Consider the following 23,560-nt stretch of genomic DNA (forward strand, 5'->3'; position numbering starts at 1 on the left):
AAATGATGTAGTTTCTGCTTTTTCATAACTAATATAAAACAAATTTCAGTACAATGTCATTTTAATTGTAGTGAGAATAAATAGATAAAGTTACTGTAAAAAAACAGTAGAACATGTATGCTAATATACATGAACCAATATAAAGAAGTAAATATAAAGTAACTCTAATAAAAATAATTTTTGTTTCAATAAACTATAACAATTATAGAAGATTATTATAAAACACCACAGAGTGCATGCAATATGTCAATCAGATTGAATGGCTGTCAGCATGTTGATTACATTTACTAAGACATTAAATAAACTAGCTTGTCAAGAGCACATTATAACGAGCATGAATATATTTAACTTTTTTTTTGGAGCTTCAATTTTTTTTTTAATTCTCTTAAGTTCAACAGGAAGTGATGTTAAGACTTGATGACAAAAAATATATAAATATTTTATTAGCCTAGGAATATTTTGTTACACTAGAGACAGTTGGTCTCTTTGTATTTTGGAACAGAAGTTTACTACATACTGTGTGTTATGGTATATTAAAAGTGTAAGAAGAAAGTACATTTGAAGAAATAAAAAAGATCAAGGACACACAGAAGGAGAGAATTCTGTAAAAGGTATGTTTCTTTAGTTCTGCATATATTAAGGAAATGGAAGATACTTAAACAAGGACTGTCCGGACTTAAAGATAGTGTGATCTAATTTTGCCATAGTGGTGCAAATTATACCTGAGCAAAACAATTTACACATTTCTGTAAAACTGAAGACATATACTGTAAAATCCAACACAATTTTGAGATCTACTGTTTAAACCTTAGAGATCTACTGGTAGATTGGGATCTTAAACCATGTAATAGGGAGGTTTGTTTTAATAACTATAATATATTAGCATAGAGATGTTGAATTGACACATTTTCTGGGTGACTGTGGCTGCTTCAAAACTTTGCAGGAAAATGTATGTATTCTTGTAAAGAGACTGTGCATGGATGTAAAGGATAAAACCTCTCTCCCTGAGGGGTTATTAGATAGCAACACAGTTTTCTGTGTATGGCAGCAGCTGAACTGAGTTCAATGGTTCAATGAGAGGCCAGGAAAGGTAATGACCCAAGGGCTCTTTATGTTTATTGACTCCTTGGACTCTCTAAAATATGATGTTATAGTGCAAGTTATCATTCTGAATGTCTTGCAGGTTACATACATGTGTGTAGTTTGTGTACGGGCTGTTTGTGTGCTTATATCACTGAGGGCCCCAATTAGCCTTTAATTTGATACATTTAGGTATGTGTGTGTAATATATGTGAATCACAATATGTATCATTAAAAGAAGTTCCAAGATTAAATGTGTTCAAATAAAGATGAGAACGAAAATGTTTATTTTTATTTTTAAATCATCAACCCTAATTCTTTGTGACAGCAGAAGACTACAGTTTGATACCTTAGGGGAGAGAATCACTGATTTAGATTTTGTGACTATTCACAAATGATTTAGTAGCATTCTGATACATATCTGACCTTCTGATAAAAACACAGGTAAATACTTTTTTTTAAAGTACTAAATTCTTACAAGTGGCATTAGAACTATGTGCATTTCTTTGCAATGGCTAATTGCGTTTTGGGAATTAACAATATTTACATTAGTTTCTCACTTCTTTGCCATAATAGAGTCATTTTTTTTATATTTTCTGGTGAAAATAATTTTCTGTTTATTTTTTCAGAAGCATTACAAATTCTTTAAGTAATATTAATCATGATAATCGTAATAAGGATGAATTAATTAACATTAGTTTAATTAAACCTATATATGATTATTTTTATCTTCACAATATGAATTCAATTACAGAGTTTGGTTTTTGCACACATTTTCCATATTCGCCCATTTTAGCACATTCAATTTTGCCTTGTAGAAATATCAAGTTCAACTTTTATTTTATTTGCTGGGGGTTTCATGGTAGGTTTCCATAGACATTTACTAAAGCAAAACCTAAGGAGCCAGTACTAAAGGCAAATGTATCTAATTGATTCAATATTTATGATTACCTGCTGATGTGTTTGAAGGCAGTTCTTTAACTTAACTATTAATAATATTCAAGCCATGTTTAATTAACAATCTCATATAATTGTTTTCATATGTTTAATCATCCAAACACAAAAATAAAAATAGAGAGACACACTCAACTGCGAAAGAACAACATTTGGAAACATTTTTGTGCTTGTCTGACAGGCTATTAACACTCAGGGCGCAGTCTCTTCTAGCTCACTGTGACTTTCACAGAGAATAAATCTCCTATAGTAGATCAGTCTGATTCTGCCATAAAGACGATAACAAATGCCAGATGTACATTTCAACCTCTTAGGGCTCCTCAGTGAGGTGCACTTGTATCTCTTTAGGGTATGTGAGCAAGGAATCCGCATTTTGAGGTGGGATCAGCCTGACATACATCAGGAAAGTTCTTCTTGTTTAAAAGCCTAAAATAGGCTGCTGGTGGTGACAGGCCTTAGGACAAGTTACATAGCTACTGTGTGTTCATGGTTGAGCGATTCTCTTTTTTCTTTATGTATAATAGCACTATGGAAAATGTTCCCCTAAAGGTGAGAAGTAAAAAGATGTAGACTTCCCAATGTTTCTAGATGAATTGCTGCATTCTCTCAAAAGGCCCTCTGAAGGACAACATGATTGTCTAGAGATGGAATGTTCCTCATTAGGATGAATTGTTTGTTTTTCAAGCCTGGGCTGTGCTTTTTAGGTGGGATCAGACTGATATATTTCAGGAAAGTTATCCTATTTGAAAAGCACAATTGGTATACTGTAAGGTGTCTCATTGTAAACTATTTGAATGATTTAAAAGATATTTGCTGTGTGGCGTAAAACAAAAAAAAGTAGAAGACCACGCAAAACAAATCTGACATCCCCATACACAGCACTTCAGTATTTTGAACACTCTGGAATAGACCTCAGTGTTAGACATACTCTGTAGATTTACTGCAGTGCCTAATATATAATTTACGTTACCTTCTAAAAAATGTCAATTGTTCTTGCATAAAAGGATAATTTGCTACGGTTTTCTTTTTCTGTTGTCACAGTATTTAGCAAATGAAATAGACTGTGCACTGTCCAGTTGTCTTTCATCTTAGTTAAATCGAAAATATGTCAGCTGCTAATTAGAAAGCATGCACTAAGTTTATCTTAATCATTGATTGTTTCCTTCACAGGTCTCATTTACACATGATTCTCATCTTTAGCGTTACTTCTCTGTCTTACCCTTAGTAGTTTACTATAGTAAGACTTTAAATAATTAAGTGTAGATTAGGTTTCTGATCACAATAGAGCATGTTTAATTCATCAAAGAAAATCAGTCTTGTTAATTTGATACTATAAATTAGGAATGATGATATAGTTGTTCTCTTTTCCTAATCTCATTATCAGCCAAACTCATTTTACCATTCCCTAATGTTATTTGTTGACAAAAGCAGCTGATAAAGAATTTGTGGTGAGCAAATGCTCTCGATAATAATGTCCTTGCTTGTATGGAGAGTGTTACTATCTCAGTGAGGAATTGTCTGTTACTGTGATATATTTTAGAGTTTTCAAGAGCTTGTGGCAATTAATAAAGGCAATATACTTACTTGTCAGAACAGTTTAATGTATTATCTAGGCATGTATCATAGGTGATAGTTTGCCTGGCGTATAAATGGTTGTGTTCCTTAAAGGACTATGAAACCCAATTTTTCTTTTCTTTCATGATTCAGATAGAACGTGCAATTTTAAGCAACTTTCTATTTTACTCCTATTATCAATTTTTCTTAACATAGAAAATTGCTTAAAATTGTAAAATTTCTTATCATATCCCTTTAAGGCTGCAGATCTGTGGAACATTGCTAGCTTCCCCAGATGGCTGGTAAAAAAAGGTTTGTTAAAATGCAGCTGCTTAGAGCTGGGTATTACAATTGATTAGTTAAAGGGACTGTAATATGAAATGTTCAAATATATAGTAATAAAAACTCAAAACTTCGTAATGTATATTAATTATTTATTTTAATTGTTTTGTATTGTTTTTTTTTGCTGTAAAATTGCTGTAAAAAATTTGCTTGTCCCACACATCCTGCAGAGGTTGAAAATGTAAAACCTGTAAGGTTTCCTTTAAAATTCTGCAAATTGCCTAAACCATCTATAAACTAGACAATGAACAAACTAATTTACATCTATCCCAATTTAAAGGCATATGAAAGTATAAATTTATCTTTCATTTTACAGACAGAGCATGCCATTTTAAACAACCTTCCAATTTACTTTGATTAAATTTGCTTCATTCTCTTAGTATCCTTTGTTGAAGGAGCAGCTATGCACTACTGAGAGCTCTTAACACATTGTTTCATGTCCCTTTAAACAAGTATTGTGTTTGACAATAGTTATTTCTGTTGTTTGTTAGAACACTGTTTCCATTCTGAAAACAAGATAGCAATTACTGTTCCTATGGATAGGACTTATAATATCTTTTTATACTGTATCTTAACATAACTGAAAATGTTAAGCGCAAACTTGCAAAGATGAGAGAGAATAAATAGTTAAAACTAGTTATTCCTAAATAACTGGCCAGTACTAGGAACAACACAGTATATAAACATGCCTGGGACTTAGTTATAAGTGAGGAAGGCAATGTTCAGGCAGAACTTAAATGGGAAAGTTTATATTGCCTTTTTAGTGATTTCAAGCGATTACCGGTAAAAGCCTTAGGCGGAGGCACCCATCCGCTGATTACTTAATTGGTTGCAGCACGTCCTTGACCCCGGATTGTAGGAAACCTGTTCCCTTGCAAGGTCTTTTAGTTACTTTCTCCAGTGTTTAATAAAATAAACTAAACTATTTATTTATTCGCATTAATTATTTATTTGCATTATTTGTCTGTTGCTAGAGAGATATCTCGTATATTAATTATACGTATGTACTTTGTTGCTTTTTAACTAGTAAAGTATTTTCAAAGATATCTCTGTGTTTTTTTAAGCACATTTTTTTAAGGTCATTTATTCTATTTTATTTTTTGCTCCCTTGGTGGTGCTATCCATTTTTAGACTTGATCACCTTTGGGGCGGTAATATAGGCGCATCTAAACGTTTTGTGTTTCTAAAGTTTCTATTTTGATCCAATATTGTGGTTTTTATTGGCTGGTTGTGGGTGTTTAGTGGATAAGCACTTTCTGCACATTTTACTGTTTTCACCTACCTTAAAGATGAGAGAGAGACTGACTAATTTTTTATTTATATATATATATATATATATATATATACATACACCATGTTAAGTGTAAGGCATATCAGAGTCATTTCTCTTAAAAAAAAATACCATTAGATAGAATATGCTCTCCCTAAATGCCAACTATGTCAAGATGTGGAGTACTTTAGTTTATTTAGTTTATTTTAGTTTATTTAGTTTATTTAGTTTATTTTTATTTAGTATATTTTGAGTACCCCTTTAGCGCTAGTACTATAGGCATGCTATTCCTGTTGTAAAGGATGAGGTACAAGTCAGAAAAATGGAAAAAAAATGTATTTGGTGAAATTCAAGTGATTAATAAAATAATGGATCCTAAATGAACGCAAGTGCAATGAAAGCGCTGAATATTCAAATACTACTAACATTTGTACAGAAATGGGATTGATCTGCTCTTCTGATTCTTTTATCTTCTGCGTGTGTAGTATCTGCTTTTGATATATTATGAAGTTTGTGCTAATTAATAGCGAGTGCCAGGAGAATAAGTATACTTTGAATTTAAGAGTGTCTAATGTAATCAGAAAGCAGTTGCAATCGTCGTTCTTTTGTTTTCTTTTGGAGCTTGACTGAAACAGTAGATGAGATTCATGCAGAACCAAGACAGGTGTCAGGCACTCACCCATATTATGTGTAAAATGAAATGGTTGTGAGGAAAAACACGTCAACTCTAGTGTAGTCAGAGTTGATACAAGTGAATAAAGTCACATGTTTTTTTTTTAATTTAAATCACAGCATATAAGTCGCATTTGAATATCAAATACTTGCATCACACTATTTTACAAAGGATCCATTATTTTCTTCTTTAGTCAGCCTTCTCTACAACATCTTGTTGCGCAAAGACACAGCACACACCCATAAATCAGTAATCAAACACTAGCAAGGAATTCAAATAGCTTTTTTGTAGCTATTCCATCTGCAGGTACTACAGTTGGCCCACTACTAGAATGATTTGATTGGAAGCCGTAGGTCTCTGTATGAAACTATTGGGACTTACTAATCCATATACTCAGAAAGAGGTATATACTACATCGGCAGGCATGTTTGTATGGCCATCTTGATCAGGTGACCTAAGCAGGAAAAAATATTGTGTATCAATTAATTATTCAAATTCCTTAACAAAGCCAAAAGGCAAGTAATTTAAAAGAATTTTAAAATAAAATTTGAATTTTCTAAACATTTAGAGAAGAATGTTACATGAAACAACATGGTGTTTTTTTCAGTGGATAAGGTCTTCAAAAACTGACATATCCCCTTACTCATTTTATGATGCTGATGATACTGGTGTTTGCAGGAACTTCTGGCAATAAGCTTCTGTTGGTTTTTATCTCTGCAAGCCCCTCACTGCTTAGTCTAGGCTTACCTCTAAGCCACATGTGAGTAAAATAGTTGCAAAACATTCTGTTTCGGTTTTAGAATCAGATATGTAGTTACTTTTAAATATATATATTAAAACAAAAATAATAAACAACAAATAATCCATAATTACATGTCTTTATGCTTCTTCTTTTTTTGCCCAGTAATAAGGATTTGGATGATGGTCTGTCTGTGGCAGAGGCAGCATCAATGCAAGAGAGAGAGAGAGATAGACAAGATGTATATAGCCTATCAGAGGGTTTGGGCCAGTGTGCAATGGTAGTGATTGCTCTCAGAGGTTTATTTTCCTTTCCCTCTATCCATAAAGGATGGCATAGTATGATGCCTGGAAGTACTCATCACCAAAGTATCCTGTGTTACCCTTAAAGGAAATATGCACTGTAGAATTTTGTCCCCTTTAATGTGTTCCCAATGATCCAATTTACCTGTTGGAGTCTATGAAATTGTGTACAAATATGTCCTTTACATTTTTTTTAAATTTAAAATAGCTGATTTTGTTTGTTGTATCCCCAGTGTTTATTAGGAATGTGCATTCAGATCCTTCGTGAGGATCTGAATGCGGAAGTAGACGGCCACTCCTGCCTTTTAGATCTTTTCGTAGCAGGATTGATTCTGGTGAAAGAACCCCACATGAAAACTGGATTTGCAAAGATTTTAGTGTGATGATCTTTCACTAGAATAAATCTTGCTATGAAAAGATAGAAACGGCATGATGACCACCTACTTCTGCATTTGGATCCTCTCAAAGAATCTGAATGCATATCTTTAGTTGTTATCTCAGACATAGATAAGGAAGCCTTTGAGGCCGAATTATCAAGCCGCCAACTATGCTGCATTCGACGGAACCAATACTCTCGGCCGTGGACCTGAATATGCTCGCCTTATTTTTAAAAAAAGCTGTCAAAAAGCTGCGCACCAAGTATGGGGCGATGAGCAGCGGACTGTTGTTAACTAACAGTCATCGATCTCACTGCTATTTGAATTTTTCACAACTTTATTTATATCCTGTCACTAAACACCGCCACTATACTAAAATGTTTTACCCCTATCCCGCCGCTCCCGGACCACGTTGCAACGAAAGAAAGTTATTAACCCCCATCCCGCTGCTCCCGGAGCCCACCGCAACTCTAATAAAGTTATTAACCCCTATCCCGCCTCTCCCGGACCGCTCCGCAACTAAATAAATGTATTAACCCCTAAACCCCTGGCCTCCCACATCACTACAACTTACTAAACCTATTAACCCCTAAACCACCAGACCCCCACATCGCCATAAACTAAATTAAGCTATTAACCCCTAAACCTAAACAACCCGCTAACTTTACATTAAATATTAACTCATACCTATCTTATAATAAATTTAAACTTACCTGTAGAATTAAATTAAACTACATTAAACTACTAATTAACCTACCCTAACTATTATCCTACAATTAGTTACAAAAAAATAACAACTAAGTTACGCAAAATAAAAACACTGTTACACAAAATAAAAAACACTAAGTTACACAAAATAAAAAATAAATTATCAAATATTTAAACTAATTACACCTAATCTAATAGCCCTATTAAAATAAAAAAGCCTCCCCAAAATGAAAAAAAACCCTAGCCTACAATAAACTACCAATGGCCCTTAAAAGGGCCTTTTGCAGGGCATTGCCCCCCAAAAAATCAGCTCTTTTACTTGTAAAATAAAATACAAACACCCCAACAGTAAAACCCACCACCCACACAACCAAACCCCCCAAATAAAAACCTATCTTAAAAACCTAAACTCCCCATTGTCCTGAAAAGGGTATTTGTATGGGCATTGCCCTTAAAAGGGCATTTAGATCTTTTTCAGCCCAAAGTCCCTAACCTAAAATTAAAACCCACCCAATAAACCCTTAAAAAACCTAACACTAACCCCTGAAGTTCCACTTACAGTTTTTGAAGACCGGACATCCATCTTCATCCAAGCGGCAGAAGTCCTCAGCAAAGCCGGCACCGCGCGCACAGATGAGTGAGGCTCCCTGTCACACCGAATCACTTCTTCTAACCGCTTGGCCTGGGAGATCACGTGCGCACGTGCATGACTCCGTCAAGCCATGTGCCCCAAACAAACAGAAAGGCGCATGGCTTTAAGCCGCCTTTCATAATAAAATATATTTTTTTAAAGCCACATATGCGTGCAGCGGCTGGGGCAAGTGCCGCCCCCCAAAATATGTCGCCCTAGGCACGGGCCTTGTTGGCCTATGCATTAATATGCCCCTGATACCTATATATCTATAGGAATAGATATAAACATATATACATATATACTGTATATATATATATATATATATATATATATATATATATAAAGACAAAAAACAACTGTCTCCTTGCATATAGTCATAGATTGATGGTCCTTGAATTAGAACGTTAAACACTATGCACCAAGCCTTTTTTTAAAAAGTAAAAGCATTTATTGGATATACTTAAAAAAGTAACTCACATGAAATCACAGAAAGATAATAGCGAGATACGTCAACTGACGCGTTTCACGCCCAACTGACGCTTTCTCAAAGAAAGCTTGAGAGTGTCCACACACAGGTATAAACGTCCAAGTACCTGCCACCCCCCCAGACTGATGACATATAGAAAGGTGTCTGTGAGCATTACTGCGAGTTATAGACCGCCCTTCTATTGTGAAAACTTTTGTTTACTGCAGCTGAACATTAGTGCTGCATTTCCATTGGTTCACTACGGGCAGCCTTAAAAACAATCATGGGAATGATCACAGAGATGTACATACATATACACAAAAGAAACAGTTAATACAATACAATGAAACAAGGGTACAAAAGCATCAAAAATTGTAACATTGCCACTAAAGTAAGTCAATACAGTTACTTACAAAAGCAACAGGGATGATAATATTGCCACTAACATCAGTAAGTACAATTGTTTACTGGCTAGTTGCTAATTGTTACAAAAAAACATTGTAAAAACATATTATTGAAAACATTAGACAAACAAAAGTTAGCAGTAGATAGTTCTCCTCCTAATAGAATTGTAAGCTGTAGATTACAATTTACAGGTTAATCTATCTTTCGAAAGAGAGCATTAGAAGGTAGCTAGGATTTGGTAGTGAATTTCATAGCAAGGTGCATTCTAAATAGAACAAGCAATACATATATGTATAAATATCTTCAATTTTACATGGATCAGTTTATTGTTCATCTCTATGCCATATATATTTAGTAGTAAAGCTATACAATTATTTTTTACTTTAGTCCTATTTATGGCTACATGTCACAGAATAGATCATGCAACGAAAAGGTATAAACATTCATTTTGTTATTCATAACTTTTCATTTAGACTTAGTTACTAGAGTGTACTAACATGTTATATTGGTGTTCAAAACAAGAAAAGAGAAGAAAATTATAAAAGGATAAAATTAGATGGAGTAAAACTTCTGATATTAAATATATAAATAAAGAAGAAATATACTCTTAAAGACCCTGGTATTGGTCCAAGTCCCATCTTAGATTTATCCCTCTCGGTTCTCTAGTCTCTAATTTGAAGATCCATTGGACTTCTCTGTCCAGCAGTTTCCTATACCTGTCCCCTCCTCTTTTGCTTGGAGGGACATAGTCTATGGCTTGAAACATGAGAGCATTTTTTCTTTCCTTATGAAGATTAAAGTGTTTACCTACTGGTGTTTTGGAGGATCTTTATCAATTGATGTAAGATGTTCACGTATCCTGTCCTTCTAATTCCTACTAGTAGAACCTGTATATTGTTTTCCACAGATTTTGCATGTGATCACATAGATCACATACTTCGAGCAACAGTCTAATCTGTATTTAAAGGGGCATGAAACCCAATGTTTTTCTTTCACGATTTAGAAAGAGCTTGCAATTTTAAACAACTTTCCAATTTACTTCTATTATCTAATTTGCTTCATTCTCTTGATATCCTTAGTTGAATAGTATATCTAAATAGGCACAGTAGCTGCTGATTGGTTTCTGCACATAGATGCCTTGTGTGATTGGCTCACCCATGTGCATTGCTATTTCAAAGGATATCTAAAGAATGAAGCAAATTAGATAATTGAAGTAAATTGGAGTGTTGTTTAAAATTGTATTCTCTGTCTGAATCATGAAAGAAAAAATTTGGGTTTCATGTCCCTTTAATATTGTGTATGGAATTATTAGCAGTTGAAAGTAATTCACTGCCTGTCTTAAAGTGAGTACACACATTACACTGTCTGCCACAGCGAAAAAAAACCTTTTCTTGTGAGCCAAGTTTCTCTGGTGGGAGTGTCTGTACCATATACATATTTAATTACTTGGCTACCTATAGTAGCTGCTCGTTTCGGAATAAATTTAATACCTTTATCCAAAATCTTTTTGCATTGGGGATCTAAAGTTAGGATGCCAATATTCTTATGTATAATATTTTAAATTTTTGTAAATTGATTACTAAATTGTGTTATAAATCCAATGTCATCCCTGTTTTTTATTGTTTCAAACCGATTTTTTCGCTGTTTGTTTTGTAAAAAATGTGTTCTATTTGTATTCCTTATCTTGTCTCTTAATATTAATAGAGACTATTTATTGTAGCCTCTTCTTTCTAATCTGTGGACTAGATCTAACGAATGTTTGTCATAACTATCAGTGTCAGTACAGACCCTTCTAATGTGAATGAATTGGCCCTGTGAGTTACAATAAATGCTTTTACTTTTTAAATAAGGCTTGGTGCATAGTGTTTAACAATGTTTTTAAAAATATTTCTTTTTATTTATGTATTTCACAACATAGCAAAGTCGACGTTTCGGCTGTTCTAGACAGCCTTTTTATTTCATGTAATTGGTAAGAGTCCATGAGCTAGTGACATATGGGATATACAATCCTACCAGGAGGGGCAAAGTTTCCCAAACCTCAAATGCCTATAAATACATCCCTCACCACACCCACAATTCAGTTTTACAAACTTTGCCTCCCTATGGAGGTGGTGAAGTAATTTTGTGCTTGATTTTTCTTCTATGATAAGCGCTTCTCAGCATATTGAAGCCCAATTCCTCTCAGAGTACAGTGTTTGTCAGAGGTATGTGAAGGGAGTATCGCCTATTGATTTTATGGTTTTCCTCACGCGAAATCTTTTCATGGGTTCTCTGTTATCGGTCATAGAGAGTCATCTCCTACCTCCCTTTTCAGATCGACGATATACTCCTATATACCATTACCTCTGCTGATACTTTTCAGTATTGGTTTGGCTGTCTTTGGGTATGTATTGTTATTTAAGACACTCTCAGCTATGGTTTGGCGCTTTATGTATTAATATAAAGTTTTAAATATATGTATTTACTTATATTTGCCATGAGTCAGGTCTATGTATATTTCCCTTTTGCAGTCTGAACAGTTTTAGTATAGGAATCATGTTTGGGAAGTTTATTTAAACTTTTATCTTACCTGGGGTTCAGTCTTTTTCAATTTGACTCTCATTTTTTTGCGGGCAAATCTAGGCTTGCGATTTTTGTTGATGTTTTTTATTGCGTCATTCTTGGTGCAAATTTTTTTTGGCGCGAAGTTGCCCCGTTGATGGCGCAAGTTTTGTCATTTCCGGCATCTTTGTTGACGCATCTGTAACATAAAACTCATAACTAAAGTGCTAAAAAATAAACACCCATAAACTACCTATTAACTAGGGATGGGCGAATGTGTAAATTTTCTAAATTCTAAATTCAAATGTCGATAAGAACGAATATTCTTAAAAATTCGAAAATCGAATGTTATTTACAGTTTTCGAATGTCACTTTCGAATTCGAATGTTTATAATTATATCGAATGTCCACATTCTAAATTTCGAATTTAACATTCTATTTAACAAATACTATTCAGAAGTTCAATAGTTCATGTGGTAGGGTGGGAATTTAGTAAATTGATACATAATAGATACAAATATATCATTTCGAATGTTTCCATATAGAATATTGCATAATTCGAATATTATATTCAAAGAAAGCATTACAAATACTATTACAAACATAAATTTGAATTTTTCGAATTCGAATATAAATTTGAATTTTTCAAATTCGAATATTGCATTATTCGAACATTACATTTAAAAGCATTAGAAATACTATTACAATCTAAATTCAAATTTTTCGAATTCGAATACACGTATTGCATAATTCGAATATTACATTTAAAGAAAAAGCATTAGAAATACTATTACAATCTAAATTCAAATTTTTAGAATTCAAATATTGCATAATTCGAATATTACATTTAAAGAAAAAGCATTAGAAATACTATTACAATCTAAATTCGAATTTTTTGAATTCGAATATTGCATAATTCGAATATTACATTTAAAGAAAAAGCATTAGAAATACTATTACAATCTAAATTCGAATTTTTCGATATCGAATATTGCATAATTCGAATATTACATTTAAAGAAAAAGCATTAGAAATACTATTACAATCTAAATTTGAATTTTTCGAATTCGAATATTTTCGAATGTAATTGTAAAATTCGAAACCAAACATTCGAAAATCGAATGTTAGAATGTTATGTAAACATTCGAAATTCGATTCGAACGAACGAATGTGTTAAAATTCGTGCCGTTTTTCGAATGTTGCGAAACATTCGCCCATCCCTACTATTAACCCCTAAACCGAGGTCCTCCTGCATTGCAAACACTAAAATAAAATGATTAACCCCTAATCTGCCGCTCCGGACATTGCCGCCACTATAATAAACATATTAACCCCTAAACCGCTGCACTCCCGCATTGCAAACACTAAAATAAAATTATTAACCCCTAATCTGCTGCTCCGGACATTGCCGCCACTATAATAAACATATTAACCCCTAAACCGCTGCACTCCCGCATTGCAAACACTAAAATAAAATTATTAACCCCTAATCTGCCTCTCCGGACATTGCCGCCACTATAATAAACATATTAACCCCTAAACTGCTGCACTCCCGAATTGCAAACACTAGTTAAATATTGTTAACCTCTAGGGGCCTATCTATCAAGCTCTGGAAGGAGCTTGACGGCCGTGTTTCTGGCGAGTCTTCAGACTCGCCAGAAACAGCAGTTTTGAAGCAGCGGTCACAAAGACCGCTGCTCCATAACCCTATCCGCCTGCTCTGAGCAGGCGGACAGGAATTGCAACAATTCAACCCGATCGAATACGATCGGGTTGATTGACACCCCCTGCTGGCGGCCCATTGGCCGTGAGTCTGCAGGGGGTGGCGTGTTAAATGCGGAGAGAACCTGATCCACAAGACATTTCTAAAATATGCCTCCTGCTGTCCCTAACATCGCCGCAACCTACATTACTGTTATTAACCCCTAATCTGCTGCCCCCAAAATCGCCACCACTATACTAAAGTTATTAACCCCTAAACCTAACCCTAATTGTAACCCTAACACCCACTAACTTTAAAATAAGTAAAATAAATAAAAATTAGTATCATTAACTAAATAATTCCTATTTAAAACTAAATACTTACCTATAAAATAAACCCTAACGGCTAGATTTGGAGTTTTGTCGGTAACGACCCGAAAATCTAACGCCGGCCTTTTTCTGGCCGCACCATAAAAATAACTCTGGTATTGAGAGTCCACATAAAGACTGCGTTAGGCTCCAAAAAAGGAGCGTAGAGCATTTTTAACGCAGCTTCAACTCTCGATACCAGAGTTGCTTACGCAAGCGGCCAGCCTCAAAAACGTGCTCGTGCACGATTCTCCCATAGGAAACAATGGGGCTGTTTGAGCTGAAAAAAAACCTAACACCTGCAAAAAAGCCGCGTTCAGCTCCTAACGCAGCCCCATTGTTTGCTATGCGGAAACACTTCCTACGTCTGCACCTAACACTCTAACATGTACCCCGAGTCTAAACACCCCTAACCTTACACTTATTAACCCCTAATCTGCCGACCCCGCTATCGCTGACCCCTGCATATTATTATTAACCCCTAATCTGTCGCTCCGTAAACCGCCGCTACTTACATTATCCCTATGTACCCCTAATCTGCTGCCCTAGCATCGCCGACCCCTATATTATATTTATTAACCCCTAATCTGCCCCCCACAACGTCGCCTCCACCTGCCTACACTTATTAACCCCTAATCTTCCAACCGGACCTGAGCGCTACTATAATAAAGTTATTAACCCCTAATCCGCCTCACTAACCCTATAATAAATAGTATTAACCCCTAATCTGCCCTCCCTAACATCGCCGACACCTAACTTCAATTATTAACCCCTAATCTGCCGACTGGAGCTCACCGCTATTCTAATAAATGTATTAACCCCTAAAGCTAAGTCTAACCCTAACACAAACACCCCCCTAAATTAAATATAATTTACATCTAACGAAATTAATTATCTCTTATTAAATAAATTATTCCTATTTAAAGCTAAATACTTACCTGTAAAATAAATCCTAATATAGCTACAATATAAATTATAATTATATTATAGCTATTTTAGGATTAATATTTATTTGACAGGCAACTTTGTTATTATTTTAACCAGGTACAATAGCTATTAAATAGTTAAGAACTATTTAATAGCTACCTAGTTAAAATAATTACAAAATTACCTGTAAAATAAATCCTAACCTATGTTACAATTAAACCTAACACTATACTATCATTAAATTAATTAAATAAAATACCTACAATTACCTACAATTAAACCTAACACTACACTATCAATAAATAAATTAAATACAATTCCTACAAATAACTACAATGAAATAAACTAACTAAAGTACAAAAAATAAAAAAGAACTAAGTTACAAAAAATAAAAAAAATATTTACAAACATAAGAAAAATATTACAACAATTTTAAACTAATTACACCTACTCTAAGCCCCCTAATAAAATAACAAAGACCCCCCGCTTGGATGAAGACTTCAGCTGGATCATGGACCTCTTCAGCCCCCCGCTTGGGCTTGGATCAGGACATCGGAGGAGCTCTTCAGGACGGATCGGTGAACCTGGTATGGTGAAGATAAGGTAGGAAGATCTTCAGGGGCTTAGTGTTAGGTTTATTTAAGGGGGGTTTGGGTTAGATTAGGGGTATGTGGGTGGTGGGTTGTAATGTTGGGGGGGTATTGTATGTTTTTTTTTACAGGCAAAAGAGCTGAATTCTTTGGGGCATGCCCCGCAAAGGGCCCTGTTCAGGGCTGGTAAGGTAAAAGAGCTTTGAACTTTAGTAATTTAGAATAGGGTAGGGCATTTTTTTATTTTGGGGGGCTTTGTTATTTTATTAGGGGGCTTAGAGTAGGTGTAATTAGTTTAAAATTGTTGTAATATTTTTCTTATGTTTGTAAATATTTTTTTATTTTTTGTAACTTAGTTCTTTTTTATTTTTTGTACTTTAGCTAGTTTATTTAATTGTATTTATTTGTAGGAATTGTATTTAATTAATTTATTGATAGTGTAGTGTTAGGTTAATTGTAGGTAATTGTAGGTAGTTTATTTAATTAATTTATTGATAGTGTAGTGTTAGGTTAATTGTAGGTAATTGTAGGTAGTTTATTTAATTAATTTATTGATAGTGTAGTGTTAGGTTTAATTGTAACTTAGGTTAGGATTTATTTTACAGGTAATTTTGTAATTATTTTAACTATTTTAGCTATTAAATAGTTCTTAACTATTTAATAGCTATTGTACCTGGTTAAAATAAATACAAAGTTACCTGTAAAATAAATATAAATCCTAAAATAGCTATAATATAATTATAATTTATATTGTAGCTATATTAGGATTTATTTTACAGGTAAGTATTTATCTTTAAATAGGAATAATTTATTTAATAAGAGTTAATTAATTTCGTTAGATTAAAATTATATTTAACTTAGGGGGGTGTTAGTGTTAGGGTTAGACTTAGCTTTAGGGGTTAATACATTTATTAGCGGTGAGCTCCGGTCGGCAGATTAGGGGTTAATAAGTGTAGGCAGATGGAGGCGACGTTGTGGGGGGCAGATTAGGGGTTAATAAATATAATATAGGGGTCGGCGGTGTTAGGGGCAGCAGATTAGGGGTACATAAGGATAACGTAGGTGGCGGCGCTTTGCTGTCGGCAGATTAGGGGTTAATAAGTGTAGGTAGGTGGAGGCGACGTTGTGGGGGGCAGGTTAGGGGTTAATAAATATAATACAGGGGTCGGCGGTGTTAGGGGCAGCAGATTAGGGGTACATAAGTATAACGTAGGTGGCGGTCGGCAGATTAGGGGTTAAAAAAATTTAATCGAGTGGCGGCGATGTGGGGGGACCTCGGTTTAGGGGTACATAGGTAGTTTATGGGTGTTAGTGTACTTTAGAGCACAGTAGTTAAGAGCTTTATAAACCGGCGTTAGCCCAGAAAGCTCTTAACTACTGACCTGCGGCTGGAGTTTTGTCGTTAGATGTCTAACGCTCACTTCAGACACGACTCTAAATACCGGAGTTATAAAAATCCCATTGAAAAGATAGGATACGCAATTGACGTAAGGGGATCTGCGGTATGGAAAAGTCGCGGCTGAAAAGTGAGCGTTAGACCCTATTTTGAGTGACTCCAAATACCGGAGGTAGCCTAAAACCAGCGTTAGGAGCCTCTAACGCTGGTTTTCACGGCTAACGCCAAACTCCAAATCTAGGCCTAAGTTAGCTACAATATAACTAATAGTTATATTGTAGCTATCTTAGGTTTATTTTTATTTTACAGGTAAGTTTGTATGTATTTTAACTAGGTAGACTAGTTAGTAAATAGTTATTAACTATTTACTAACTACCAAGTTAAAATAAATACAAATTTACCTGTAAAATAAAACCTAACCTGTCTTACACTAACACATAACCTTATACTACAATTAAATAAATTACATTAATTAAATACAATTGTTACGGTTGCCTCCAGGCTGGCTGGAAGTTGGACCGTAGAAAAGGATGCTCCTAGCGCTCACCAAAGGATCATCAGCACCGTAGACACCATAACTACTGCGTAGCCACCATAAGTAATGCAGACTCTACGAACCACCGCTGCTGGGCTGGTATCTCGCCGTCTGCTCTGTGCCCTGGACCTACGACCAGGCTCCAGTAGGTGAACCTCTTCCTTCTGTAGAGCGAAGCAGGATCAGGAACAAGAGCTCTTACAAGAGCTCAGTAGCTAAGGGAGTATGAAGAGCATAGCAATCCCTGTAATGATTATAGCTGTCCCCTACAAACATGAGTCAAGGCTGCAAGTTAGAGGGTCAGAAGAGGTCTGAGGTGCTGGAACACCCAGCCTGGTTTTTATTGAGGTAATATGCAAAAAGGACACTCTCAGGGGGAGGCATAAAATCCCCAATCACACATTTGGTACATTTAGATAGAGAGACAACGCCCTTTGACAGGCCACAATAGAATTACATTACTTCAGCAGATAACAAGTTACACACAAGAAAACAATGCAGTCCATCTTATCAACTAGCAGTCTGACTCTGGAGGTGATTAGACAATGGGAATGTTTATCACTAAACTTAATTAGAGCTGATGCCAGCAAACTTGTACTTAGAAAATAGCTTCTTGAAGCTGAAGAAAGTTAACTCTTTCAGTTCTGACCGAAGGGTCTGTCACATAGCACTTAATGGTACACAATGAAAACGAATGCTTTTGTAACAGTGCTCCCTTTCTGTGGAACACTCTGGCAGACACGGTCTGCCTGTGTGGTACTTGGTTCAGTAAGCCCTATTTACTGAACCAAGTGGGAGAAAGCCAGGGACAAGTTATTTTACAGGTCTGGGGACATAGTCTTAAAGGGGCATTGTTCACCAAAGTCACAATATGTCCCCAGACAGTTCTTAAAGGGCCATACACATCCAATAAAAGTTAATACGTTTTCAGGGGCACAATCTTCCAGGGGCCATAGTCATGAGGAAGGAGGCTGGCAAATAGGCTTCTCCACAATCCAGGGAAGCAGGGCAATTTTCCATTTAAAGGGCCAGTTACAAATAGCAGTTTGTAACATATCTCCACAATAAGTAGTACTGGCCTGTAGGTTCCAGGTTGTAGGATGAAAGTGTAGCATCCTCGGCCTTCCTGGCACAGCTGGGCAAATAGCTGGTGGTACTTGGGGGGCAGAGGCCAGCGGCACTCTGCCCTGGTGCCAGCGCTTCTGCTGGGGTGAGGGGTTTGCAGGCCAGTCCTGTAACAAGGGGGTCTGTAGGGCAGAGGCCAGCAGCGCTCTGTCCTGATGCCAGCTCTTCTGCTGGGGGAATTGGGGCATAGTCCTGCCCGGTGGCAAAGGGAACGTGGGGGTCAGTGGGGGTTAACATCTCCACTGTTAACCCTGGGCCCAAGTTAAGAGTTAGCTGGGGAGGGGGAGATTGGCTTACCTCCTCCTCCTTATACTCCGGCGGCCGTTGGGAAGGGAGGTCGATGCTCTCCGCTTCCTGTGGAACATGCTGCGGCTGGGGAGAGAGACCAGTTGTCTCCTCTCCCTGGAAGGCACGCTCCGGCTGGGGAGGGAGGTCGATGCTCTCCCCTCCCTGTAGCTGGGTCTGTCGCTGGGGATCTGGGCCGTCTGCCCAGCATCCCTGTAGGGCCGGTAGAGAGACTGCGGTCCCATCTCCACCTGCCTGCTGGGGGTCCTCCCAGGACCAGTCTATGAGGCCTGCTGCCTCGGGTATCTCTGGTTGGGGTTGGGGAAGGAGACCGGTTGTCTCTTCCCTCTGCATGGTATACTGCCGCTGGGGAGGGAGGTCGCTGCTCTCCTCTCCCTGTAACTCAGGCTGCTGCTGGGGAGGGAGGTCGTTACTCTCCGCTCCCTGTAACTCACTTTCTCGCTGGAGACCAGGTGTCCATACCCCCAAACTCCACAGTTGGCGCTCAAAGGCTCGTGCCGCTTCGTTCTCAGTATCCAATTCCCGGATGATTCGACTGACTACCTCCTGCGCAGGGTCTGGACCATATCGGACTAGCCGCCTCTTTACCTCTGGAACGAAATCAGCGCCCTCATAGTGACGGATCAGGTTGAGGTGCTCTTCACAGGGTTCTGACCAGTGTCTTGTCAGCTCCATGCTGCTGTAGGTAGGGACGCTGCACAGTAGCTAGTGTTGCCCTCAATAACTCTCATACGATACCAGTGCTGTTGGGGTGCTGCTCCTTGCGCTAGGACGCCATCCCACCGCTGCCGCCAAATGTTATGGTTGCCTCCAGGCTGGCTGGAAGTTGGACCGTAGAAAAAGGATGCTCCTAGCACTCACCAAAGGATCATCAGCACCGTAGACACCATAACTACTGCGTAGCCACCATAAGTAATGCAGACTCTACGAACCACCGCTGCTGGGCTGGTATCTCGCCGCCTGCTCTGCGCCCTGGACCTACGACCAGGCTCCAGTAGGTGAACCTCTTCCTTCTGTAGAGCTAAGCAGGAACAAGAGCTCTTACAAGAGCTCAGTAGCTAAGGGAGTATGAAGAGCATAGCAATCCCTGTAGTGATTATAGCTGTCCCCTACAAACATGAGTCAAGGCTGCAAGTTAGAGGGTCAGAAGAAGTCTGAGGTGCTGGAACACCCAGCCTGGTTTTTATTGAGGTTACATGCAAAAAGGACACTCTCAGGGGGAGGCATAAAATCCCCAATCAAACATTTGGTACATTTAGATAGAGAGACAACGCCCTTTGACAGGCCACAATAGAATTACATTACTTCAGCAGATAACAAGTTACACACAAGAAAACAATGCAGTCCATCTTATCAACTAGCAGTCTGACTCTGGAGGTGATTAGACAATGGGAATGTTTATCACTAAACTTAATTAGAGCTGATGCCAGCAAACTTGTACTTAGAAAATAGCTTCTTGAAGCTGAAGAAAGTTAACTCTTTCAGTTCTGACCGAAGGGTCTGTCACATAGCACTTAATGGTACACAATGAAAACGAATGCTTTTGTAACAGTGCTCCCTTTCTGTGGAACACTCTGGCAGACACGGTCTGCCTGTGTGGTACTTGGTTCAGTAAGCCCTATTTACTGAACCAAGTGGGAGAAAGCCAGGGACAAGTTATTTTACAGGTCTGGGGACATAGTCTTAAAGGGGCATTGTTCACCAAAGTCACAATATGTCCCCAGCCGGTTCTTAAAGGGCCATACACACCCAATAAAAGTTAATACGTTTTCAGGGGCACAATCTTCCAGGGGCCATAGTCATGAGGAAAGAGGCTGGCAAATAGGCTTCTCCACAATCCAGGGAAGCAGGGCAATTTTCCATTTAAAGGGCCAGTTACAAATAGCAGTTTGTAACAACAATTAACTAAATTACAAAAAAAGTTACACAAAATAAAAAAGAAATTATCAAATATTTAAACTAATTACACCTAATCTAATAGCCCAATCAAAATAAAAAGCCCCCCCAAATAAAAAAAACCCTAGCCTAAACTAAACTGCCAATAGTTCTTAAAAGGGCCTTTTGCGGGGTATTGCCCCAAAGAAATCAGCTCTTTTACCTGTAAAAAATACAAACAACCCCCAACAGTAAAACCCACCACCCACACAACCAACTCCCCAAATAAATTCCTAACTAAAAAACCTAAGCTCCCCATTGCCCTGAAAAGGGCATTTGGATGGGCATTGCCCTTAAAAGGGCATTTAGCTCTTTTTTAACTGTCCAAACCCTAATCTTAAAATAAAACCCACCCAATAAACCCTTAAAAAACCTAACCCTAACCCCCGAAGATACACTTACAGTTTTGAAGACCGGACATCCATCCTCAACGAAGCCGGGAGAAGTCTTCATCCAAGCGGCAAGAAGTCCTCAACAAAGCCGGGAGAAGTCTTCATTCAAGCCGGCAGAAGTGGTCCTCCAGACGGGCAGAAGTCTTCATCCAGACGGCATCTTCTATCTTCATCCATCCGGCGCGGAGCAGGTCCATCTTCAAGACATCCGGCGCGGAGCATCCTCTTCAATCAAAGTCTTCTTCCAGAGTGATGATAGAATGTGAGCTCAATCCTATTGGCTGATTGAATGAGCCAATAGGATTGAAGCTCAATCTTATTGGCTGATTGCATCAGCCAATAGGATTTTTTCACCTTTAATTCCGATTGGCTGATAGAATTCTATCAGCCAATCGGAATTCAAGGGCAATGCCCATCCAAATGCCCTTTTCAGGGCAATGGGAGTTTAGGTTTTTTAGTTAGGATTTTATTTGGGGGGTTGGTTGTGTGGGTGGTGGGTTTTACTGTTGGGGGTTGTTTGTATTTTTTTTACAGGTAAAAGAGCTGATTTCTTTGTGGCAATGCCCCACAAAACGCCCTTTTAAGGGCTATTGGTAGCTTAGTTTAGGCTAGGTTTTTTTTTATTTTAGGTGGGCTTTTTTATTTTGATAGGGCTATTAGATTAGGTGTAATTAGTTTAAATATCTGATAATTTCTTTTATTATTTTGTGTAATTTAGTGTTTGTTTGTTTTTTGTAATTTAGGTAGTTGTATTTAATTTAGGTAATTGATTTAGTTGTAGTGTAAGGTTAGGTGTTAGTGTAAGACAGGTTAGGTTTTATTTCACAGTTAAATTTGTATTTATTTTAGCTAGGTAGCTAGTAAATAGTTAATAACTATTTAGTAACTATTCTACCTAGTTAAAATAAATACAAACTTGCCTGTGAAATAAAAATAAAAGCTAAGCTAGATACAATGTAACTATTAGTTATATTGTAGTTATTTATCTTAGGGTTTATTTTACAGGTAAGTATTTAGTTTTAAATGGGAATTATTTAGTTATTAATAGTAGGTTTTATTTAGATTTATTTTAATTATATTAAAGTTAGGGGGTGTTATGGTTAGATTTAGGGTTAGGTTTAGGGGTTAATATGTTTATTATAGTGCCGGCGATGTCCGGAGTGACAGATTAGGGGTTAATAAATGTAGGTAGGTGGCGGCAATGTTATGGGTGGCAGATTAGGGGTTAATAATATTTAACTAGTGTTTGCGATGCGGGAGTTTATGGGTGTTAGTGTACTTTTTAACACTTTAGTTATGAGTTTTATGCTACAGCTTTGTAGCGTAAAACTCATAACTACTGACTTTAGATTGCGTTACGAATCTTGCTTTTTTTGGCCTCCCAAAAAAAGCTTGAAATATCGGCGCTATGGAAGTGCCATTGAAAAAAGACTTTACGCAAAAAAGTGTGCAGTACAGCTTTTTTGACAAGACTCGTAATAGCAGCAGTAGTGAAAAAGCAGCGTTATAAGCCATAGCGCTGCTGTTTTACTCATAACGCAAAACTCGTAATCTAGCCGTATGTTATTAATCCTTTTCAAAATTGGATTTTAAGATTTTTTTTGCTCTTGAGGTTTTTTTCCTATTCAATATACTATTTGTATTATATTCTAGAGAATGTTTATCCTGATTCCCTTTTGGGATTGTACTGCTATTTCTATGGAGATTGATACTTATTTTCAGGATTCTTTAGAATTTTTGAATATAACCTTGGTAGATCATATTCATGTACTGTTTATATTTTAGCTCAGCTTTATCTGTGGTTGACATTGCTGTTTTCTCAACATTTGTTGAACAGTTAGTATAAGCAGTTTGAGATTCTCAAGTATATAACTCTGTTTATTTACTTTAGATGTATTCATTTAATTATGTTTACTATATCTATTATTATGATTTCAAATATATTTTATTATTTCTATCTTGATAGGATAATAATTTGTTTGATTTCTATTTTCTCCACTATTGTTGGAGGTCTAGAATTTGTTCTGCCCTACTTTAAGTCCGGTGATGTAGATCAGTTGGTGAATGTCCTGACTACAAATGTTGTTCTAGATCCAAGGGTCTCAGATTCATACTCCTGCAGGGTTATTACAGCCCTTTGGCCTTTTGAGGTCAATTTATTGTATACCATTTATTTGGGTAATAATAACAACTGTTTTTCTTTTACAAAGATATGATTAGTCCACGGATTTCATCCTTA

General features: G+C 36.8%; 1 protein-coding gene across 1 annotated transcript in view; it reads left to right on the forward strand.

Annotated features, from left to right (window-relative positions):
* The first annotated feature begins 552 nt into the window (after positions 1-552).
* Positions 553-23,560, forward strand: part of LOC128645425 (myosin-IIIb-like) — a 268,888-nt gene continuing 245,880 nt past the window's right edge. The window contains exon 1 of the mRNA XM_053698423.1: positions 553-611. The gene's annotated coding sequence lies outside the window, so the exon portion shown is untranslated. The remainder of the gene's footprint in view (positions 612-23,560) is intronic.

The sequence above is a fragment of the Bombina bombina genome, chromosome 1, assembly GCF_027579735.1.
Source record: "Bombina bombina isolate aBomBom1 chromosome 1, aBomBom1.pri, whole genome shotgun sequence".
In the NCBI taxonomy this organism is placed as follows: Eukaryota; Metazoa; Chordata; class Amphibia; order Anura; family Bombinatoridae; genus Bombina; species Bombina bombina.